This window comes from Bombyx mori, chromosome 18, assembly GCF_030269925.1.
Source record: "Bombyx mori chromosome 18, ASM3026992v2".
Classification (NCBI taxonomy): domain Eukaryota; kingdom Metazoa; phylum Arthropoda; class Insecta; order Lepidoptera; family Bombycidae; genus Bombyx; species Bombyx mori.
In genome coordinates, this window is record NC_085124.1 from 10,464,942 (window position 1) to 10,479,225 (window position 14,284).

Here is a 14,284-nt window from a genome sequence, read left to right on the forward strand (position 1 = left end):
ATTCAAATCAGTAACCTCATAGGTAGTAGGACTAACGATATTGCTAATCTGGTAGGGTCCGTCACGCTTAGGCATGAACTTCTTCGTTCTACCTTTGGCGGCATCACTTAACAAGTGCGTAGAGAGAAGGACTAGATCACCTACTTGGTAACTGGGACCAGATAATCGACTTTTATCGGATTGCAACTTCCTATCATCCTGATGATGTTCAGCCCTATCTCTAATTGAATCCCAATTATCTAAAAACCTACGGAGATACGGAGTAATTTGAGGAAGGAAATTCTCTTTATCTAGTATGCCCCTTAAATCACGCTGCGCGTCGAATGGGGTACGCATTTCTCTGGCAAACATAACCTGAGCGGGACTGGCACCTGTCGTGGCACACGTGGCACTATTCATGGAAAATCGCACGGAAGACAAAAATTTAGGCCATGATCGGTGCTCATTTTTGACCAATATCGAGAGCTGAGTACGTAGGTCCCGGTTCTTCCTTTCAGCAGGATTTGCTTCGGGATGATATAGAGGAATGAGGTTTTGCTTGATGCCAAGAATGAACATGCATTGTTGCATGGTGGCGGAAATAAATTGGACACCGTTGTCTGAGATAATACGGCGTGGGAAACCATATCGAAGGAAGTATTCATTAATGAGTACGGGCGCACAAATTTCAGCAGTGGCTTCTGTCAGAGCGAACAATTCCACCCACCTGGTGGCGGTGTCTTCAACTAATAGTACCCATTTCTCGCCACGCTCGCCTTCCGGTAAGGGTCCGAAGAGATCGATGGCGAGTACTTCTCCACGCTGATTGAGGACTGGTGTCTGTAGGAGTCCAAAAGGCTTTTGATTGGATGCCTTGTAACGCTGGCACTCTTCACAATTCTTGAGATAATCTGCAATATACTTGCGCATGCCAACGAAATAATAATTATGACTGATCCGATTAAAGGTCCGCTCCACTCCTTGGTGGCCGGCTGTGGGAGCGTCATGAAATTCTTGCAAAATCTTCTCACGCATAGTAATGGGCACCACGAGCTGAGGTTGATCACTATCCGAATCTGGAAGATAACGGTATAAAACACCTTGGTTCATAAGGTACCCTCTATCCAACCATTGAGTGCTGACCGGTTCGGGGTCTTCAAGACTAGTGATGATTTTGGCAACCTCTGGGTCATCCAACTGCTCCTTACGTAAATCGGCGGAACTTATACGTGGCAAATCGACGATAACATTGCAGACATCACAACTGTCAAGGATGGTATCATCGCACTGAGGACGGCTAAGAGTGTCAGCCACAACATTGGCCTTACCAGGCGTGTATTCGTAGTGAATATCCAGGGCTTGCAATTTCATGGCCCATCTGATGAGACGTCCATTGGGCGTCTTGAGAGTTAAGAGCCACTTGAGAGGCTGATGGTCACTTTTTACATAAACCGGATGTCCATCCAAATAACCACGGAACTTATCGGTTGCCCAAACAACCGCTAAAGCCTCCTTCTCGGTGGTGGTATAATTTTTCTCAGCTGGAATCAACAATCGACTGGCGTACTCGATGGGTTTTTCGTCAATGCCCTCACCTTGCAATAACACAGCCCCTAAGGCATAGTTGCTAGCGTCTGTCCGCAACACAAAAGGCTTATTATAGTCTGCTTGAACTAATATGGGTGCCGAAGTCAACCTATCCTTTAGACACTGGAATGCTTCTTGCTGCTGACTATCCCATCTCCATGACTCGTTTTTACGAGTGAGTTTAGTTAATGGTTGGGCTACTTGCGAAAAATTTGGTATAAACTTTCTGAACCATGAGCACGTCTGTAAAAATGACTTTAAATGTTTCAAATTTCTAGGGCTAGCCATTTGTAGGACTGCGTCGACCTTAGAGGGATCCGGCTTGATACCTTCAGGGGTTATCACGTGGCCCAGGTAATTAATCTCTGGACGAGCAAAGAAGCACTTAGCACGATTGGCCCTTAAGCCGAATAGACGCAGACGTTCAAATACTTTTCGTAGGTCCTCCAGATGGCTTTCGAAATCCTCAGAAATAATTAATAAATCGTCCAAATAAGCCAGCAGTACAATACCTTGTAAACTAGAGCCAGAACGGAACCGATCGATCAAACGTTGGAACGTGGACGGTGCGTTCTTCAATCCGAATGGCATTCGCGTGAAACGGAACGTCCCAAACGGCGTTATAAATGCAGTTTTATCGCGATCAGCTGGGCGCACCTGGACTTGCCAATAGCCAGCCTTTAGGTCTATTGAAGTCATAAAACAATGACGTTTCGTCAGCTGCAAAAGCTCGTCTATGAGCGGAAGTGGATAATTATCAGTTTTAGTGACAGCATTTAACTTTCGATAGTCGACACAAAATCGGATGCCGTTATCCTTCTTGGGAACTAAAACAGCAGGAGAGGTCCATGCAGACTCGCATTCCTCAATAATACCATCCGCAAGCATTTTGTCAAGTTCAGTTTTCATGACATCTCTACGTGCAGGTGTGAGGCGATACGGCGGGACTGAGATGGGCGCATGGTCTCCTGTATCAATACGATGTTCAGCGTACGGCGTTGGGTCTCCCCCTGGTCTGAAGATATCCTCGTTGCACTGCAGAAGAGTAGCTAGGCGGTCACGCTCGGGAGGACACAGCATAGTTCCCTCGTCTTCTCTTAAGAAATTAGCAGCAGAACAAGGCGTGAGGTCACTGGGATACTCGAACTCCAATGGAAAAACTCGTTCAGAACCTTGGTAGCGCCATGTCGAAGTATCGAAGTCAATGGCTAAACCAGCTGCTACTAAAAAATCTACACCCAATAATGTGTCATTATCCTGGGCGTCCGGAAATACGACGAATTCTGTGAGAATCATCTTACACGGTAATAACTTCACGTCAAGTGTCGTTGTCAGCATTTGTCGTGTTTGCATTGAACCATCGGCGAGCTTAACACGCATAGAACTACGCACAAAAGGTTGATTATGCTGTTGCAGTAGGGCGTAGAGTGAAGAACCGGCAACAGTTCGCTTGGCTGCGGTGTCGATTAAACCCCTACCTCGGATTCCTAAAATCTCTATACCTAAAATAGGTCGTCGCGCGTTGCCATTTTGCGAAGAAGTTACAGACGAAAAGGTGACAAAACTATCACAATTAAAATTTGTGGTCCCTTTAACCGGTGCACAACTTTCCAGGTTGTGTCCTGAAAAAATTTTGGTCACCCTACTTTTATTATCGAATTTCTGGTTTTGTCCTGAAAAAATCATGGTCGCCCTAGTTGGTAACGGACCACGTGATGGACACTGACGAGAACGTTTCGTTTTCCATTTATGTCTATTATTTACGACGCACTGATTAACACAAAATTCCCTAGGAGATACTGATTTCAATTCGCTAGGTACATGAGTGCGGTTAAAACACTCCCCCTGCTTAACAGGACGAGATAAGTATGTAAACAAAGGCGTATCATCGGAACGCGGCAAATTTGAAACAATTTGTTTATCAACACGTTTATGGGACGAGTTTACATTACATTTACGGGCAAAATTATTATTTACGGGGGGTGTACTTACATTATTACATGATACCAAACTTATCTGAGCAGTGTGTAGCGATGAATTAACATAATTTGGGCGCTCGGTATGAACACTACTGGATAAAAACAAGTCAGGTACAGCCCCAGTAAAAACCATAGGTAAACTTGCCAAATTACTCACCTGGGCGGACGGCTTACCAACAGCTGATGTCTCAGCGGTCGTTGTACTTCGCGATCGTGTTCGCGGTATTTGAATAAAATCGACCGCGCTAAAATTTGAACTACATTTGGAACAATTAGAACGTATGACTCCGCTCGCGCCGCAACCGTAACATTTAATATTATTTACTTTACTAACTACGTTATCGTTACTGTCATTCGCGGTTTGTTTTAATAACAATTTACGACACTGATCACGCGTATGACCGTAACTTTTACAATAAACACAGTATCGACGTTTCTTGGGTTTTTCGGCGGTCGGAGTGGCGTCGGCGTTATCGCCTGACGAACGTTGGCGCGGGGAAACTTCTACAGCGGCCGTAGGTACACGCTGCGTTGCAGGCCGCGGCGGCTCGAGTCGAGCGCGGGCGGCGGCGGCGGCACCCTTTGATGTCTCGGCGACGGCGTTTGAAGTATGCGCTTCTTTCGTAGAATCCTCAATACTTCGTGCTTTTTGCAGGAGAACATTGAAACTGGTGATTTCCTCTCTACGAAGGCGTTTACGAATTTTATGATGCAGTAATCCGTATATCATATCGAGCTCCACTTTTTCACATAGGTCGCCTCGAGGTAGCTTCGCGAGGAGTGCTCGAGCCCTGGCGACAAACAGGTCGGTTTTCTCCATAGGCTGCTGGCCGTCTGCGAATAGGTCGACATAAATTCTGTGGGGTGGGCGGCGATCACCAAAAGCACTTCGTAGATTTGAGATGACGTCTTCCCATGTAGAAACTTGATGCTTGATACCCTGCCACCAGGTAGCGGCGGTGTGTGTTAGCAACATGGAAATACCTTTTACGGCTACGTCATCGGGAACATTGGCGGCGTCTCTGTACGATTCTATTGCGTCGATAAAACCTTCTACTGACTCGTCTGCGCGTCCGCTGAATACAGATTTGCAGCGGCTGAAGTTGTTGGCGGGCCGATGGTCGAATGTAGGAGTCGCCGACTGCCTGACGCTATCTAACAGCTCCCGGAACGCGTCTAGCTGCGTTCGTTGAAGGGTGTCGATCAGCATGGTGATGTCTTCCGAGCGGAAGCAAACACTGGCGGGCGGCGCGTCACTCGACGGCGCGTGGGGCGGCGACGCGGCTCTCGCGTCGCGCTCCTCGGAATTCGGCATCTTCTTTGGCGGCATTATTTGACGACGGTTTAGTCGGTAAAGTCAGGAAAACACAAATCGTTCATGTAGGCACAATAATTTCATATAAATATCACTTCACAGCTAAACGTTCGGGCGCCATTTTTAACACTACAAGTCCGACTGGCGGGCTTTTGTGAGTTTTCGTGAGTTCGTTGTTCCGGGCTGTTGGCGAAGATGATATAGAAATAATGTTTACGCCGATTTGGTATGAGGTTTTAATATAAAAGCGACACAATAACTAAAATAAAATACAAAATGAGTTGAGAATCGTACAGTTACACTAAGACTCGCAATATCTTACTGGTCGTCGTCGCGCGCGCTGAGGGCGTGTGTTTTCGCGCTTAGAGAGGTCTGTCTCAGCGGGCGGTAAGGCGGCGGCGGGGGCGGTATCACACGTTCGGAAATTACGTTCCGTTATAAAATGTAATAAACTTGAACAGCTATAAACATAATATAGTTCCATTGAACGTAGTAGCGTTGTGAATATATATTAAAAACTTTTTCTTTCTCATATAATGTTATTATTATCTCTTAAAAGTTCAAACAGAAACATTTTGTGAGTAGATGTCTGTGAACGATGCTCGGCGGCGACGAGCCGTGAAAGGCGATGCTCGACTTCTGTGAGTGCAGATCTCGCAGGAGGAGGCGGTGGGGCGCGTGAGAGATCGGCACGCGTTTTACGCAAGAGCATCCGGGTGATGGAAGGACGGCTATCCTCGACCCACGCTGGTTCTGACCCAGCGGGGTATTCCGTAGCATAACCCCCTCTAACCAGCGCCATCTAGGCGGGCTCCGGATAGCCTGCCGACCGAGAGGGCTAGTGGTCGTGGCGCTGACGACCGCCGTTCCGGCGTCCCGAGGGGGAGGGTGATGGGAGAAATGTGCTCAGTACTAAACACTTCACTTTCCCTCCTTTGCCTTCTCATGAGTTCTGTATCAAGCGAGATTCGGACGTGGGTTTTTGAGCGACAGGAGGTTTTAGTCAGCTCGACTCTGACATGCGCCTCCCTCCATCCCCAGTGGAGGGCGGAAGTCTAGCGATTTCCACCTGATCAAAAAAAAATCTCCCATCTGTGAAAGTCTTTACAATAACGTTAATTTATCTCTAAATATTAACAAAAATATAATTATTATGAATGTACGACTTTATTAATAAATAACAAATCAAAATAATTTAACATAAATCAATTCACACAGTAGAACAAATCTTCCAATGCGCTTGAAGGAGGCACAGTTCCCAAGATACTGGCTGCGTTACCTCGTTGGTCAGCCAGACTCACCCTCTGTGCAAAGTACCAGCCAGCCTTAGCATCATCATCTGCATTTGATGTAAATAATTTTTTAATAATATTTGCAAGCCGACCTGGTAGAAACACGCTGTTCTATAAAATAACTATCAACATCTTTGTAAACCGTGTTTTAGCTAATAAAGTTTGATTTGATTTGATCACACTTAACCTCCTTCAAGCGTTTGGAGATTTCTGATAAAAAATTCTTTGCTTCAGGGCCCCAAGAGCCCATCGTCTCAACCGCAAAAGGCAAAAAAGAATAAGAAGACCCCAAACCCGAATACTTCCGCTTTTTTGAAATTTCTACTGAAGCTGCAGCTAAACCAGGGCGAGAGGAAGTACCATCTAAATTTTATTATATTATTATTAATTGTAATGAAAAAATCAGAGTATTATTTTCTTTTGTTTTCACTAGTCTGGCAAAAATGGATAAACTACTGGAGATATAATCCAAAGAGGGCTGACGTCAGGCAGGTAGCATAACGTAAAACTCATGCTAAATCCTTAAGCACCATGATCAGAGGATATGCTGTGCCGACCCCACATAATGTAGGATAAAGGCAAGAATTTTTGAAATTACGTAATCATACAAACTGAGCCTTAACTCACAACCGTAAGACTAAATACATAGTATACGAGTTTTTAGGGAAGAACTTGCTTTGTAAAAAACTAGTGTAAGGGTCTAATTGAAATTAATCTCCTTTCTTTCTTATTCTCTTATCATTTTATTAAAGAAGTACTTTATAAAACCTTGATTGGTTTATAGAGTGCTTCGGATTTTTTTCACACCAACTTTTGTTTAGATATGTCATTAAGGAAAGAGCCTTTTTATGCCTACCTATCGTAGTAGACTCGAGGGATTATACTATGTTCACCGAACGTGTAGACGAGTTGACGGGCTCAGCTTGGCGATTTTGCTAACACTAGCCCTAACAAGGTGCCAGTGCTTTGCTGAATCTATATACCATCGGATTGGAATCGCGACCCACTGAGAATATCCGGCGTTTTTTTTTCTTTTTTTTTCCTACCTTAGCTGGTAGCCTTGAGAGGCTATTCCAGCGTAACCTTAACTAGTAGGTGAGCTCACGGGGCTCAAACCTGACGACGTTGCTAACAAGAACCCTAGCAAGAGCCGTGCTTCGCAGAATCTACCGCCGGATCGGAAACGCGACCCACTGAGAAGATCCGGCGAGAAACTCAGTGGGCTCAGTGGGCTGTGTCTGAGAGGATCCGGCGAGAAACTTAATGGGCTGATGGTTAGATTGCACGTCGAACTCTTTGCAGAGTTCGAAGAGTACGGTTACAGGGGTCCCTAAGCCTACCCCTAGTATTAGAGCTGAAGGCGTCTAGTGCTGAGGTTAATGGAACTGATGGATCCGTAAGGACGTGTCTAGGTCGTCGACGGTGACTGGTTTCTGCGCTAGCAGGAGTTAGACAGTAGTCAGCGGTGGCAACGATAAAGCGATTTTCATGATGCATAGCCTTATCAAAGTAATATCATTTCTATACGCAAAACACGTATTTCTCCATCACAGTGTCCACTTAAAATCCATCCCAAATACTTCCATTAAAAATAAAATTAATTCTTAGAAAACAAAAAAAAAAAACCTATCGATATATACTTCAAATTTTACGATACTACACCAGAAGGACAAACTGGAATGTACTTTTTACGTTGCGGTTTAAAGTATGGAACAACTGTCATACAATTTAATTAAGACTCAGGACCTGTCACAAAATTAGGGGTACTATTCACAGATATGTACACTTAAGCAGTGTTGATTGATTGATTGGGATGTACTGACTATGGTGGATGTGTGGCAGACCACGAGAACCACTTAAGATCCAACCCAGAACAAAAAAGGTTTGTTATTTTAATATTCCGAAAAATGTTGTTTTATGTCTGCTATAAAAATGGTAAACAATGGAAATATAATGTTAACAAAGTAAAACTCAAAGAGAATCATAAGGAAAACATGTTGATGAGGTTGCTTATAAGCAGATTGATGTTTGATATCAAAAAGACCTATCGTTTCAATATTTCCGGTTTCGGTAATGTATCGGCGTATCGTATCTAGATCCTATGTTTTTCGATTTATGTTCAGAAATGACTACCAGAAAATATAAGGAAGTTTAATATGTACCTACATATGTAAGTGGTAGCTACGAACAATATTTGACCGGCTTTTATTTTAAAATATTTTTTATTATGTAAGTTATTTCCTATTGAAGCATTTGGGCCATAGTGTCTAATAATAATTGTATATCGGAGTATGTCAGCGACAACATTTCCCTTAAATATTTTACGTAAAATAAATTATGTTTAAAACTCGAAGAACTTCCAAAATCGTCCAACTATGTAATCGTTCTGAAAATATGTACATTAAATTAGAATGAATAAAATTGTCGGATTTTACGATTTACAAAAGGAGGATTGTTGTGCTTTTAGGTAGTTCATAAAATAGGATTAAAACAGTTAATGCGTGTGTATTCTTTGGGAAAATGCTTCTCTCGAAAGTTATAGAAGTATTTGAAATACAACCTACGTCTTCAAAACTGAAAAGCTTATTTCTATTTAAAATAACAGTTTCAAGATTCAGTTTCAGTAAAGTAGTAACAGTAAAAAAGTAAGTAACAGTTTTAGTTACAAGTAAAAGATCTTTAATGTTGTACCCCAATATTGTTAATTAATGTTGTTATTCTGGAAAAACAATATCAGTTCTTTTTTGGGTCAAGTATTAAGGAAGTTCTTCCCAACACGCGCAAGGTTTTTGTTGTTTTCTCGCGGTCGTCTGGTGTAAATACAAAGCGCTATAATCGTAAAATGAGTTAGGTATCAGCCGTTGTCGGTGCGTTTTTGTCTGCCACGATCAGCGAAAAAGTCATAAACCAGAACTGTGTTTAAAGGTATCCACAGTTAACAGATGCCCACAACAAGTAAGAGTAATAAACTGAGTCAAGTAAGTTTTTTATTTATTGCCCTTCTAGGGAGACGAGCGTACGGCTCACCTGTACTTACTGGAGGGTGTATGTTGTTAGTAGTTTTTATTGTTGTTTGTAGGACGAGAGCACACAATTTAAGAGGTATTTATGTGTTACCGGAGCCTATGACATCACGATATGAATTACCTTGAAACAAGGTCGCAGTCTCAATTGTGTGCTACCCTTCAATCCATAATGGCCGTTTCGCGGTTTTTTTTTAATAGTAACGATGGGTGTATCTTTATTGATTAGGTACACGTGCACTCTACCTATTATGCATAGATAAGATATAATTATAAATTGATAAGAGAAAACAAAAACAAAAAAAAAAATTAAAAGGTATCGTCACTCTAGTGACAGTGTTTGATAATAATATAACTATCTGCGAATCCATTAAGAGTTACGAAGCAATTTGGAAACATTTGTTTTTATTTTTTATTTATTGCTTAGATGGGTGGACGAGCTCACAGCCCACCAGGTGTTAAGTGAAATTTGTATTTAGAGAGATTTGACATGAAAATAAATTATTGAAAATCATAGGGTTCTTGGTCTCTAGGCTTAAGGTTCTTTATTTACAAATGAGATTCTCTGCCTTTGGAAACGCAGTCTATAAAATTGTATTTTTTATAACTTGAAATTGAATAGTCAAAGCTATCTGTAAATAGGCAAAAACAAAACAGTTAAGTAGCGTTTTCTCTTCTGTTTGTGAACCGACTTTCTTAAATATCAATCAATAGCTATTTAGTGTTATCAACCTATACATACATTTTGAGGTAGTCATTTTTCATCTTCAAAATGTAAATTACAACGCAATAGAACAAATGTTAAAGATAACTTTATTACTGGTGGTAGGACCTCTTGTGAGTCCGCGCGGGTAGGTACCACCACCCTGCCTATTTCTGCCGTGAAGCAGTAATGCGTTTCGGTTTGAAGGGTGGGGTAGCCGTTGTTACTATACTTGAGACCTTAGAACTTTATCTCAAGGTGTGTGGCGCATTTTGACGTTGTAGATATCTATGGGCTCCAGTAACCACTTAACACTAGGTGGGCTGTGAGCTCGTCCACACATCTAAGCAATAAAAAAAAAAGGATAAAGTTAACGTCAATGTTCATAATATGTTAGTGTTGCGTTGTGAATAAGAGTGGACTGTATTATTAGTTTGATTTTATTTATCTATAAGTGACAAAATAAAGAATTTAAAATTAATGACTATAAGAAATAAGAAACAGATGTGTCGCCTATGACGGCTGGAAATGGAAAAGGGTAAGGCGTCATAGCGGACGTCGCTCGTTGACACCTTTGACATTCCGAATTCAAACATACTCCCCGGTTGAAGTGTCTTCAATAATTGATGGGAAGTGGGCAGATAGTGTTGAAAGCGCGGCGAATGACACCTCGTCGTGTGTAGATGTCTGCAACTCTTCCAATATCGTCGCTACCACTGTACAGCTGAAGTATGCGTCCAAGTGGCCACAGTAGCGGAGATGATGATGGTTCCTTTACGATGACTAGATCACCCACTTTCAAAGGCTCTGCAGATGTTTTACACCATTTAGATTTTTGTTGCAACCACGAGATGTATTCTTGAGAGAATCTTTTCCAAAAGTGTTGCTTGAGATATTCTATTCTGCGAAACTTCTGCAGACTAGTGATATTGGTACTATCTGGTACTTGAGGATGTGGCGCAAATATCACTGATCGTCCGATAAGGAAATGAGCTGGGGTTAATGGAGTGAGATCGGATGGGTCATCAGATAGAGGAGTTAAAGGTCTTGAATTTAGAATTGCTTCTATTTGTGTTAAACATGTTGCCATTTCTTCAAAAGTTAAATTTGTTAGACTTAATGTGCGCTTTAAATGATATTTTGTTGATTTTACTGCAGACTCCCAAATACCTCCGAAATGCGGAGTATAAGCAGGGATAAATGAAAATTTAATACTTGAATCGAAATTCCTAAGTTCTAAATCTTGTGACAGAAATCGAGCCAACTCGTTAAAGGCTCCTACAAAGGTTGTGCCGTTGTCTGAGAAAATGTTGCGTGGTTTTCCCCTCCGAGCAATAAAACGGCTAAGAGCAGCTAGAAATGCTTCTTTTGTCATGTCTGAAACAAGTTCAAGATGAACAGCTCTCGTAGCGAGACACACACATACACATATAAATGATTTTACAAGTTTGCATCCCCTGCCTTTTCGGTCAGCTATCATGATTGGCCCGGCATAGTCAATTCTAGTGTCTAAGAATGGAAATTCAAGATGTAAACGTTGTTCTGGAAGATTACCCATCACAGGTTGAAGTGTATTTGCCTTTATTCGACAGCATTTTATGCACTGGTGACATGTTTTTTTTGCTAAATTTCTACCGCCAATGGGCCAGTAGTGATGACGAATGCTAGCTAACAAAAGCAAAGGGCCTGCATGCTTTAATGTTATATGAAACATGTTGAAAATGAGATGAGTTATTTTATGTGAACTTGATAAAAGGATAGGATGTTTAACATTATAGTCATAAAATGAGTTGTTGAGCCTGCCTCCTACTCTTATCAATTTGTTTGAGTCAAGAAATGGTGATAGTTTTAATAGTGTATTTTTTACAGGTAATGTTTTGCCTGTACTTAGTAAATTGTATTCTTCAAAGAATGTTTCTTGCTGACTAAATTTTAATAATTTGTTCAATGATTGCTCTAATTCAGAACTCTGCTTAGTAGGTTTCTTTTGACATTTATTTATAAACTTAATAACATATGCCACTATACGTTGTAATTTACAGAAAAATGTTAATGCTGTAGTTTTGAAATCGTTTTTATTTATTTATTTTTTAGAGATGAATAAAAAAATTGACTGTAGTTATAAATGTATGACGAAATAGCAACGTGTTCAAAACGATCGAATAAATTGAGCACTTTTTTGTTAAAAGCACATTAATTTCAATAGAATGAAAATTTTCAAGATTTATATTAGAATTAAAAAAAATATGAAGGTAATGTATGAGATGATTAGAACGGACTCACAGTGGATGGTGCAATCTGCTTGAATGTATCATCAGAATTGGTTTCTGTGATGTCCAAGGCTTCCAAATTGTATTGAATGTTGAACTTCCTTGTTGACGATATCTTCAGCAATCTTTGTTGAATAGCTAAATTTTGTGCAGCCGATGAAGCGCCGACGATTTTAAGATGGCGGTTAAGCGTCGGTTTTCAAATTGTATTTTCCGCAGGTCGTCGATCCGATTGTTTCACGGGAGAAGGACCATATGTTGTGTTGTGAATAAGAGTGGACTGTATTATTAGTTTGATTTTATTTATCTATAAGTGACAAAATAATTTAAAATTAATGACTATAAGAAATAAGAAACAGATGTGTCGCCTATGACGGCTGGAAATGGAAAAGGGTAAGGCGTCATAGCGGACGTCGCTCGTTGACACCTTTGACATTCCGAATTCAAACAGTTAGTGCTTTTGATCAAATTACGTTCATCGGGGGAACATTTATAAAAAAAAAAGTAGTCGAAAATTTTCTGAATACGACTTCGATCAATAATACTACTATTGATCGAAGGAGTACGATCAACAAATATTTTAACGACTAAAGCTTTCATAGTCCTTCAATTGCGCGCTCAACTATGCGACGTTATTTGCACTCGTACTGCTCAATGCAATAATAAAACAATTTGACATGTGAAGTTTTGATGAGTCAAAGGAAGATTCGCGAAATCACGCTTCGTTTCCCTCCAATAACAAAGGAAAAGTTTCTTCCCGGGCTCGTATTTATTGCGAGACATATTACCGTTTTGAAGGTTCTGTCTTCTTGGATGATCGACGTCCGCTCGCAGTGTCGGGACAAACTTGATGTCGGATCCATCATGCCATGTGTGGTGCTTGATATAAATGTGCGTATGATGAGATTATGTGTGACGTACATATGTGTTAGACATTACATTGGTATTATGTATTAGTATTGGGTAATTAAAAAAGTAATTTGTTAAATATAAAAAATATATATGCGTAAACACATTTGTACATAGGTACATAAGTGTTGGTGGCAAGGCTCGCTTGGTTTATATTATATCTATATATTAATACGTGAAGCAAAAACTTTGTATCCCTTTTTACGAAAATAGCGCGGACGGAGGAGTATGAAATTTTCCACACTTGTAGAGAATATAGAGAAGAAGTGCACAATGCAATTTTTTTTTCTAAATAATGCATAAAAGATACATTAAATCAATAAAGAAAACATTACACACACTACATACCATGTATTTGACGCACACACGCATGCATACTATTTATTGTCAAGCTTTTGTTCTTGACGTCTGTTGTCAAATTGAGATTAAATATTGTTTGTCTTTGTTAATATTTCTTATAGTGTAGTCTTGGCGAAATTTTTGATTATAGAAGTATAAAATACAATCATAATAGTGTACAAACTTACAATTCCAATTAATTATAGTCGAATTTCGACTACTGCGGGACCTCTAGTATTCAATTATTATTTTAAATAGAACATTTAGTGCTTATTTGGCTATTTAGATTCTTAAAAAAATACAAGTATATTTTGGTTAAATGTGTGATGAATTTCATGATCGATATGATGTAAATACTGACTTTTTGTACAATTTTGTTAACACGTTCGCTGACAGTGAGCACTTACCCTGACATCACAAAAAAGCAGTGAAATTCTCTATACAAAATGATGAACGTCTCCCGACGTAGTCTCGTATTGGATATATGTTTGCTTATCTAAATGTGACACTACGTTGACAGACGTGAACGTTTTACGACGTAGTGTCATAATGGCTACATATTCGATCGCCTCAATCTGGCACTACGTCTACAGACGTGGACGTCTGTCGACGTAGTTTTGTGTTGAATACATGCTTGCCTGTTTTATAGCTAAACGACGTCGACAGACGTGAACGTTTCTCAACGTAGTGTCATATTGGCCACATATTTGACTGCTTAAACAAGCACTACGTCTACAGAAGTGGACGTCTGTAGACGTAGTTTCGTGTTGAATACATGTTTGCCACTCTTATTACAATACTACGTTCACAGACGTGAACGTTTCTCAACGTAGTGTCATATTGGCCACATATTGGACTGCCTAAAGCTGGCACTACGTTTTAAGACGT